The sequence below is a fragment of the Gastrolobium bilobum genome, unplaced genomic scaffold, assembly GCF_033153095.1.
Source record: "Gastrolobium bilobum isolate Gb01-03AN ecotype WA unplaced genomic scaffold, APGP_CSIRO_Gbil_v1 utg195160, whole genome shotgun sequence".
Classification (NCBI taxonomy): Eukaryota; Viridiplantae; Streptophyta; class Magnoliopsida; order Fabales; family Fabaceae; genus Gastrolobium; species Gastrolobium bilobum.
The window spans coordinates 6,362-17,418 of record NW_026897139.1 but is presented as its reverse complement, the minus strand read 5'-3'; the positions used below and the strand labels follow the sequence as shown (position 1 = coordinate 17,418).

The following is an 11,057-nucleotide window of genomic DNA, read 5'->3' as shown; positions in this document are numbered from 1 at the left end:
CTATCCAATACATGATTTCTTATCTTATGAGAGGAGCTGGGTTATGATTCAATAGGATAGGATATCAATATTGGATACCCAATAAATACCCACGTTACCCAATATATTTGTATTTATTGCATTATATTTTATTTTTTCTTTCTCTTTTCTCCTTCAACATAATCTTATCAGATTACTAATCAGGTGCTCATCAAACACAGGAGGCTTATCAGCCCCATATCATATCCTACCCTTATCAGCCTCATATCATATACTACCCACCAAAAAAGTTTTCTATATATATAAGGCAACCCTTGCATGTCAATGTAAACATTCAGCAAGAATCCAAAACCTTCCAAACCAGACCAAGAAAAAGAAAAAGAATCCAAAATCTTCCGAATCCAAAACCTTTCTTCTGATAGTGATGGAGTCAGAGGTCCCAAGACTCGTTTTCTATGTCCTCGCTGAAACCGTTTCCGCTATATACAAAACTCATCAACACTGGCCTCAGATTCTTGAATGGCTTGTGTCGTCTATCGCTTCAAACGACGACGACAAGTTTCGTGAAGTCGCGCTGTTGGTTTTGTGTTCGTTGCCAAACGATTGTTGTTTTCTTGTTTGCGATGCTCTCCGCGACCGCCGCCGCCTTCTTCATTCGTCGTTCTTGATTTCTCTGGCGTCGTCGAACCCTAACGTTCAGGTTGCGTCGTTTGGTGCGGTTGTGAGTTTGGTTCGGTTGTTCTCTGATCCTTCACTGTTCCATGAGCTCTTACGCGCGATGATGGCTGGCGTGTTCACACTATTGCACGGTTTCGAAGGTACCTATTTTCGAATCGCGTTCGTTGAGTTGATAAATCTAGTGTCTCAAGAGCCTCTTCTGTTGAAGCCTTACGTGAGTGACATGGTTCTCGACGCGCTTCAGATCGCGGAGAGTGAGGGTTTGACCAAAGAAACGCATCGTTTGGCGTTTGAGTTGGTTATGGCCATGACTGAGGTAAAAGAGTACGGTGAACACGTGTGGCTGAACCTTCCTTCTCAAACTGTGGTTAGGTTGTTCCTCGTTTCTATGAAAATGCTTCTGTGTATTGAAGAGGATGGTGGTGTTGGTGACCATGACCATGACCATGACTTTGGAATAAAGTATTGGCAATTGCTTCAGAACTGTTGCCTCTTTACTTGGATTCCAAGGAATGGAAGAAGCGCCATGCTGGAATTACACTGCTTACTGTGATCTCAAAAGAGTTCTCTGATGAAATGGTGACCTCATCATCTTAACAACTCTCTTTGCTTTGCTTTCATATATATTAATAACTTTTTTACTTAATTGCTGGTGAGGTTTACTACTTTCTCACACTATCTAACCTTTGTTTATTAATTACATTTTTGGCAGGTATTGATGGAAAATTTTCTTGGGGAAGTGCTGACCAAAGTTTTGAATTCATTCCAAGACTCTCATGCTCAAGTTAGGTTGGCAGCTTTTAATTTTATGGAGACGCCTACAAACTTTGTGATAGAGGCAGTCCTCTACAGAAGACAGAAGGCAAAAGAAGAGAAGAAGAATAGCAGAGAAAGAATCGAGAGATGAGAAAAGAATTTCTGTTTATTATTATTCAACATATCCCATTCTACACCACACAATCTCTATTTATTCATTTCTACTCTAACAACCACTCATCCTTACAATGACTATTCCCTCTTTATTACACGTCACTCATCCCTAACTAACTATTTCTTTCCTTCCTCCACGTCATCTCTAAACTGCATGGGTCTTCTCTTCTCGCGGTTTCCTTTTCTTATAGCAATACATTGCTCTTCAGCCTGATTTGCATCTTCAATTGCTCTTTCTTTCTCAATTTCTTCTTCTTCTGTTGTTGTCACTGTATCAATACCTCCCCCATTAAAATCAACCTTGTCCTCAAGGTTGAAAGATGGAAATTGTTGCTGAAATTGCTCCAAATTCTCCCAAGTAGTGACTGCTGGAAGCATGCCATCCCAAAGAATTTGAACCTGCTGGATAGATTGATCATTCTGTTGTAGGACACGAGATGCAACCACTTCCTTTGGTTCCAATACTGGTAATCCACCATGAAAGATGTCAGGCAGAGGAAAAGGAGGAATATGGTGTTCCCCTATAAATGGCTTCAACAGGGATACATGAAAGGTATTGTGGATTTTTGCAGTGGGTGGTAAATCCAATTTGTATGCTACTTTGCCAATCTTCTTAATTACAGCAAATGGACCAAAGTACCTGTAAGAAAGCTTATTGGACATACGAGCTGCAACAAAAGTTTGTCTATATGGTTGTAAGTGAACCCAAACCAAATCACCAACAGCAAAATTCACCTCTCTTCTATGTTTATTCGCAGTCTTCTTCGTGGTGGCCTGAGCTTTCTGTAAAATGGTCTTCAATTGCTGTAAAATAACGTTTCTGTCTTGCAATACCCGATTCACATCCTCTGAGACTGTAGGTGATGGAATGTAATCGAGAATGGATGGTGGGTCTCTTCCAAAAACCACTTTGAAGGGAGTCATGCCAGCTGAGCTGTGAAAAGTGGTGTTATAGCATAGTTCAGCCCAATGTAAAATCCTAGACCATTGCTTAGGAAACTCAGCAACAAAGCACCTCAAATATTGCTCCAATACACGGTTGACAACTTCAGATTGCCATCGGATTGAGGATGGTATGCAGTAGTGCGTTTTAAGGTTGTCCCACTGAGTTCAAAGAGTTCCACCCAGAATTTACTAAGAAAAATTGGATCTCTATATGTGATGATGGATCTTGGTAAGCCATGTATTCTGCCTACTAGTGTAGAGAAAAGGGCAGCCACCTTTTGAGCTGTAAATTGTCGTGGAAGACAGCCGAAATGAGCCTGTTTGGAAAGCCTATCCACTACTACTAATATTGTGGTATAACCATGGGATATTGGCAGACCAATAATGAAATCCATAGTGAGATCCTCCCAAATTCTCTCTGGAATTGGAATTGGTTGAAGCAATCCGGCTGGGGCTTGTGTTGAGTATTTCACTTGTTGACACACCAAACAAGATTTAACAAAAAATTTCACTGCTTTTTGGAGACCTTTCCAAGTGAAACTGCTACTTACCCTTGCCGTTGTTTTCTGTATACCCGTGTGTCCACTTGATAAGGTAGCATGACATTCATGTAGAATTTTAGGAATCAAAGAAGATAAGGGATCAAGAAGCAACTTGCCTTTCTGTAACAGAAGACCATTTCTGATTTCTATATCAGTATGACTTGCCGGATCTGTTGTCAAGTCTGAATACCATTGTTGAAAGAAAGGAGAAGTTTTATTTTCTTCCTTTAGCTGCTCTAAAATATCAAATTGAACACTAGAAAGAGATGAAAAACAAAAGACAGTAGGAACTCGAGAAAGTGCATCAGCCACTCTATTATCTCTTCCTGGTTTATATACAATGGAGTATTGGAACCCCAATAGTTTAGCTAAGTAATATTGTTGTTCAGGAGTTTGAATTACCTGGTCAAGTAAGGCTCTTAAACTCTTCTGATCCGTACGAATAACAAACTTCCTCCCAAGTAGATATTGTCTCCATTTTTTAACTCCTTCTGTGATTGCATAAAGTTCCCTCACATAGGCAGAAGCTTTTTGCATTCTGAGGGATAATTTCTTGCTAAAGTATGCAATAGGGTGCTCATCTTGTAGTAGCACTGCACCTATGCCAACATCTGATGCATCAGTCTCTATTGCAAATTCCTTGTTGAAATCAGGCAGATTGAGAACAGGAGCTGCTGTCATAGCTTCCTTTAAGCTAATGAATGCACTTTGAGCCGAATCTTACCAAGCAAAGGCATCTTTCTTCAACAATTCAGTTAGAGGTGCAGCAATAGTTGCATATTGATAGACAAACCGCCTATAATAACCTGTAAGTCCCAAGAAACCTCTTAATTGCTTAAGGTTTTTGGGGATGGGCCATTCCAACATAGCTTTAATTTTGTTAGTATCCATACTCACGCCTGTATGTGAGACAATATGTCCCAGATACTCCACTGCAGCTTGGGCAAATGCACATTTAGACTTCTTTATATAAAATTGATGAACCTGGAGTGTGGACAAAACTGTTTGTAGGTGTTGCAGATGTATCTCCATGGAAGGGCTGTAAATGAGAATATCATCGAAGAAGACAGCAACAAATTTGCGTAGGAAAGGTTGTAGAATGATATTCATGGTAGCTTGAAAGGTAGAAGGGGCATTTGTTAAACCAAATGGCATGACTAAAAATTCATAGTGCCCTTGGTGAGTCCTAAAAGCAGTCTTATGTACGTCTGTAGGACTCATTCTGATTTGGTGGTATCCTGCCCGTAAATCAAGCTTGGAAAAAATATTGGAGCCACCCAATTCATCCATTAATTCATCAGCTGTTGGTATAGGAAACCTGTCCTTGATAGTGATACTGTTCAAGGCTCTAAAATCGATGCAGAATCTCCATGATCCATCCTTTTTTTAACTAAAAAGACTGGAGAAGAAAAAGGACTGGTACTTGTACGAATGAAACCAGAATCTAACATCAGCTGGACTTGTTTTTCAATCTCCCCTTTTTGAAAGTGAGGATATCTATATGGCCTCACATTTACCGGTGATGCATCCGGTTGTAGGTGTATGTGGTGATCCAGTTGTCTATGTGGTGGTAATTTGGATGGTTCTTGAAAGAGGTTGTCAAATTCCTTAAGCAATTGGGTTACTGCTGGATTGTGATCAGAACCTGCATCTAATGGACTGTCATCAATAACAGATAATTGGAACAAGGAAGCTACCTGACCTTGTTGCTGAATTTTTCGAAACTGATTGAAAGAAATTGAAGTGGTATGTTTATCTCCTTGCAGCTTAATATGCTCTCCTTCCCAAGAAAATTCCATGGACAATTTTTGGTAATCCAACAGAATAGGTCCCAGCAATTGTAGCCACTGAACTCCAAGGACTACATCTGCACCTTGTATTGGAAGCACATAGCAGTCAACTAAGAAAACATGTTGCTGTATTTGTACTGGTACTGCTGAACAGAATCCCTCACATTTTAGCACTTGACCATTACCTACCATGACATCAAATTGTCTATCATTTACTACAGGTAGTTGGAGATCTGCAACTACTCTTGGCTGCACAAAATTATGAGTGCTGCCACCATCAACCAACAATAGCATCTCTGACTTCCCAATCAATCCCTTAAAACGTAAGGTCTGAGGCACCACAAAACCAGATAAGGCATGCATACTGATTTGTGGAGTAAGCATGTCAGGAGGTTCTGTTTGTATTGTAGAGTTCTCATCCACACAATCAGAATTGGGATGAATCTCACCATTTATATATTCTTCATCAGGGACAATTAGCACATGCACTGAAGCTTTACATTTGTGGCCTCTAAAATATTTATCACCACAATAGAAACACAGATTCTTATCTCTCCGTTCCTGAATTTGGCTTTGGGTGAGTTTATGGGTAACATTGGGTTTGACCCAAGGTGTGTTGGTGCTGGTATGGTTATGCATAACAGTGGGTTTTATTGTGTTTGGGGTTTGGTTAAACCTCGATTGTGGTGCGGGTGTTGGTAGTAATGGAGGATAGGGTGAATGTAATTTTGGTGGATTGTTCTTAAGCTGTAGTTTGGACTCTTGTATTTTGGCTAATGACATGGTATGTGACAAAGAAGAAGGTCGAAATGCAGACACATCATGTTGTATTTCAAGTTTTAATCCTGAGATGAAACAGCTTACCAGAAAAGATTCTGACAAACCATCAACTTGATTTGATAAATGTTCGAATTGCTCCTGGTATTCAAGCACTGAGCCCGTTTGAGTCAATTTAGTCAATTGACCTTGATAATCTTCCATTTCAGATGGACCAAATCGTATTTGTAGAGATTGAAGAAACATTGACCACGAAACAATGTTGGAATTTTTGTTGAACCACTGGTACCATTTTAAGGCTTTGCCCTCAAAGTAGAAAGGGGCAATCTTCAACCGTTGTTCCTCTTCCATATCATAGAAGTCGAAGAATTGGTTGATTTTGTAGATCCAACCTTGTGGGTCTGTCAATCCATCATAGCGTGATACCTTCAACCGCAGATTCTTCGCTGCTGCATGATCACGGTTGTTTAAGTGTTGAACGTTTGTTGAATTGCTAGGGGAAGATTGTCGATCTTTGTAGTTGTCAAAAATCGCATCCAGTTTGCAAGCCAATTCTTGGAAGCGTTTGTTCATCTGTTCCTTCAACACCTCTACCTCAGCCTGTGTGTGTTCCCAACGATCGTCAGTGGGTCAAACCCGAGTATCAGGAGCCATGGTTCAGGGATGAAAGCACCAGTTGATAGAGGCAGTCCTCTACAGAAGACAGAAGGCAAAAGAAGAGAAGAAGAATAGCAGAGAAAGAATCGAGAGATGAGAAAAGAATTTCTGTTTATTATTATTCAACATATCCCATTCTACACCACACAATCTCTATTTATTCATTTCTACTCTAACAACCACTCATCCTTACAATGACTATTCCCTCCCTTTTTATTACACGTCACTCATCCCTAACTAACTATTTCTTTCCTTCCTCCACGTCATCTCTAAACCGCATGGGTCTTCTCTTCTCGCGGTTTCCTTTTCTTATAGCAATACATTGCTCTTCAGCCTGATTTGCATCTTCAATTGCTTTTTCTTTCTCAATTTCTTCTTCTTCTGTTGTTGTCACTGTATCACTTTGTCCATGTGGCGCAAACCCTCTATCATCCTAGGCTTCTGAATGCTTTTTCTATTGCACTTGACAATGATCAGGACTATAAAGTGAAGGTATTGTAGATATATAGATGTGAAATTGAATTTGAATTTACTTGCATCATGTTAAAGCTGATTATTATGATCTACAAACTTCCATAACCCATAGATAGTTGCTTCATTTCCCTGAAACATAAATACAGGAGAAACAACTCTGAAGTACATATAAACTCACTTTGCTAGTAGTCTAGGGGATTAATTCAGTTTTAGATTATTCACTTCATCCATTGCTTCATTTGAATGAATTTTGCTGCTAGTTTTTTGGTATGCCACTCATGACTATATAAACAAAGGTATAATCCCTGGTGTATAGTTAAAAGGTACCTCTTCTTATTATGATCAAGATACATACCTCCTCTCAATCTCATGTTGAAATTTTTTAGCAATTTATCTTTTGATAGTTTTTCTTTGAAATGAACACTTGGGGTGGGATCGTTGGCAATGCTTGGAAGCATGAACAGTGTCTAGATATTTTACTCATCCTTCCATTCTTTATATTTTCACTATCACCGAGCAAGTCATTATTGTTATTATCATCAGCATGTGTCTTTTTTATCTTATTTTTCAAACATGTATTATAAGTTAATAATCTTGTGTTTCTTTTATAGGAAAAAGCTGCCTCAGCAATGCTATTCTTTCTAAGGAACACTCTTCCAGAGAGCTTAACTATGTTCAAGGACGTGGACACCGAAATGGGCAAATTGTTGTCATTGCTTCAGGTAAAAATTACAATCTTTTTTTATGCAGGAATTCAGTGTCTGTGGAAAAGTTCCCGGATAATATTTATTACTACCAATAAAGTAGGAATTATCTTTCTTACATTTTCCTTTAGAAATTTTCATCAAGGCTCATAATATTCTAGTTTCCACCATTGTGATATGCTTATTTGATGTTTTTCAGCCATCTGCTTGCAAAGAAGTGTTAAGCAAAGAAGAATTGCTTTGTCAACTTTCAACTTAGTTGCACAGCGGTGTCATGAAGTAGCTCACAAGTAGTCTTGGCGAGAGGATTTTGTTATTAGTAAATCACAATTATTTAGTTGTATTCACATGCCCTAGTTTGCATCATGGTACCATTTTCTTCTTTTTTGTCACCTTTTCCTACACCTCTTAACGTGCACATCTAGACAGACCAGAGGGAAATCATCTGTGTTTGCCCTCAGCAGTTTTTTAATTAAATATCTTTAACATCTCAAAAAAAAAAAAAAACATTGAGGACAATGAAAAGCACTGTGCTGGAATCTCCATTAACTCTGGTCCACGACACGATCAACTGATTGAGCTTTTTTTTTTCTTTTTTTCGCCTCATGAGGTATATCAGAAACTGAGTCCTAGTCCCACTTACCGAAACTGCGACTTATATCACACGTTTTAATTGCTATTGGAAAAGCAGCACCCCTCATTATGTAATATATACACAATTATACATTATATATTGCTGCCACGTCCCACGAGATAATAACTATTTAAATGTCATGGTCTAAGTATCTACATAGCAGGGATTTATATGGCAATGCCTAATTAATGTCTCTTCAAAGTGATCCAAAGATATATAACTACCCTTGTACTGAATTATGGAACGCTTTAAACGCAACAACCAATTCCAACCTATAGGAATACCCAAGTAGGTATTTCCTTTTTCCAAACGTGGAAAAAATTTAAAGGTGGCCAGAAAAAAAATTTCAAAAATGAAAATAAAAATTTTTATATTTGAAAAAAAGGAGTACCCACCACCGTATCACTATGTATAGTTTTGTTCCCTTGTTATAAGGTTGCTCCCGGTCTGTGTCAGTCATGGCTGACATGCACAAGATCAAATAGCTGTCTCTCCGTCAATTGTGTGGGTCACCTTTTTTCTCATCTGCTATACCTAATTTCCAATATTTCTTATTAGGATAAGTAGATGAAATGAAATCTAAAGGGTCCTTGCTTGCCATAAATTTATTATGGGGTCAAAGTTTAGCAAGGAAATTATTTGGTATTGGGAATTGGTCTATTATATATACGAAACCCTCAAACCCCTAATGATGAGTTATCTAAAACAGGTTATAGGCATCGAATGAACTTACATGTTAACATTTGTATTTACAGCCCTTAAAAAGATAATATTAATGTTATCAAAAAAAAAAAAGATAATATTAAGTGATATATTTGGATAATTGTTTCTTATGTTGTAAGAGATAATTTTATCTTCTATATACATAAAAGTGTATGAGGTCCATGTGAAGAGAAGTGAAAGAAAAAGATAATATAAACCTCACATATTATATATATATATATATATATATATATATATATATATATCTCTTAAAATATTAAAAACATTAATCTCATAAATAAAATGATATATGATGAATGTTTAGACTAGATTACTTAACTAATATTGATGATGCATAACATATATTTAATTGATGGGTTTTATAATTCTCATTTAACATGATAATTTGAATTTTCCTACACACCCTTCGATTTCTGTGTCAACGTGGGTCCTACACATAATTTTTTCTTACATACGGGTCCCACATGTTTTTTGTCTCTACAACATGAGAATTCAATTCTCATGTTGAATGAGAAATATAAAACCCTTAATTGATATAATTAATAATTGTCTTTTCATTCTCTATTGTGAAAATTATTGAAAATGTTAGGATTCTAATTTCTGTAATTATGTCACGTCAAACGGCCTGGAATAAAAGTTAAAGAAAATAAGGTTATTTTGTAATATCAATTATCTATTGGATCAAAATCATTTTAGACAGTTACATTTCCAATCTTGCATCGTCGATCATATTTATATCTAACGATTCTGATTTATTATATATGTAAGTCATATATACAAAGCAAATCAATGGCTAAATTAAAATTAGGTATAATTTTTTTTATTCTAGTATAACCTGCCTTAAGCTATTTAATAAGAGTAATTTTGTTAATACGAATATATGATAGTCCATGACTATTTCATCAAACCCTTTTATTTTTATTGAATAGAGTGATATTCCAAACCAAATGTAACCATACTCCATGCACCTGAGGCAAAGAATTGACTCCAACACTTGTTTCTACTTTCTGGGATTCTAGCATGATCCATTATCAAATGGGCTAAAGGAACAACCTACAAAGGATATGACGTGGCAAGATTACTTGCTCTCTCTTTTTTTGGTAATAAATAGAATTAGGATTTTAATCCCCTTTCAAAAATAATATTAAAAAAAATCTAACACATATTTGTATCCTCACTTGTTCAACTTTCACACGTCAATTATTTCATGCTTTTGATTTTGTTTGAACGAGCCCACTTTTGTCTAAATATTAGTAATAAAAACTAGTTTTTGGGACTTCTACCTACAGATCAGGATAATTGATTCTTGCCTCATCTATGACCAACAGTTTTATCAACGTAGGGGTATTAATTTGTCTCCAGCAACCTTATTTGAATCAATACAATACACTTATTTATTTAAATACGGGTATTAATTTGTCTCCAGGCTCCAGCAACCTTATTTGAATCAATACAATACACTTATTTATTTTCTCTCCATGTGCCGGGCGCAACGTATAACACCTCACAATTTTAAATTAAGTATTTAAGCCATTAAGTGTGTAATCAAGTGATGGATTAGTGAAAATCCTAAAGATTAGGCCAAAATACAAAGAAAGGGCAAAACGGTAATTAGCCAACACGCAACCCTAGGAAGATATAAATTGAGTAGAAGGTCTCAAATGGTAAAAATAACCCTGGAAATGGGTTCAGAACGAAAAATTGAGTGGACAGACAAGTTTCAGAAAAATCAGTGAATAGTGTTTTTCGCGGGTAAAAATACCGTGGTACGATTGCACCGTAAAACGTGTCGATTGAGTTTTGAGCTCTAGGTTTCAAATATGAGTTATAAATGGTTTGTTGAGTTAGGAAATATGATTTTGATGGAATTGAGTCATTTTGGGAAAAATTGATGAATAGTGATTTTCCGGTGTAAAAATACTGCGGTATAATTGTACCGATAAGCGTGAAAATTTTATCAGTATTTTTAGGAAACAAAAATATGACGGGAACAAGAAAAATATGTAGGTCATGAATTTATGGTTGAAATTAGTGATTTATTTAAAGTTAAAACGCGTGTGGGACCCGCCTGTGACTTAAGTGAGTCAAACTCACCCTTTCTTCACACTTTCTCTCTCCTCCCCTCCTTCTTCTTCACGCTGGAACAACCTTCCCCATGCCCATTTCTTCTTGATTTTCTTTTCTTCACAAATCACTCATTTCTCCACCAAATCCAACAAAATTT

General features: G+C 37.0%; 1 pseudogene; it reads left to right on the top strand.

Annotated features, from left to right (window-relative positions):
* Positions 1 to 403: 403 nt before the first annotated feature.
* Positions 404 to 7,931, top strand: LOC133304450 (uncharacterized; annotated as a pseudogene).
* Positions 7,932 to 11,057: the final 3,126 nt, after the last annotated feature.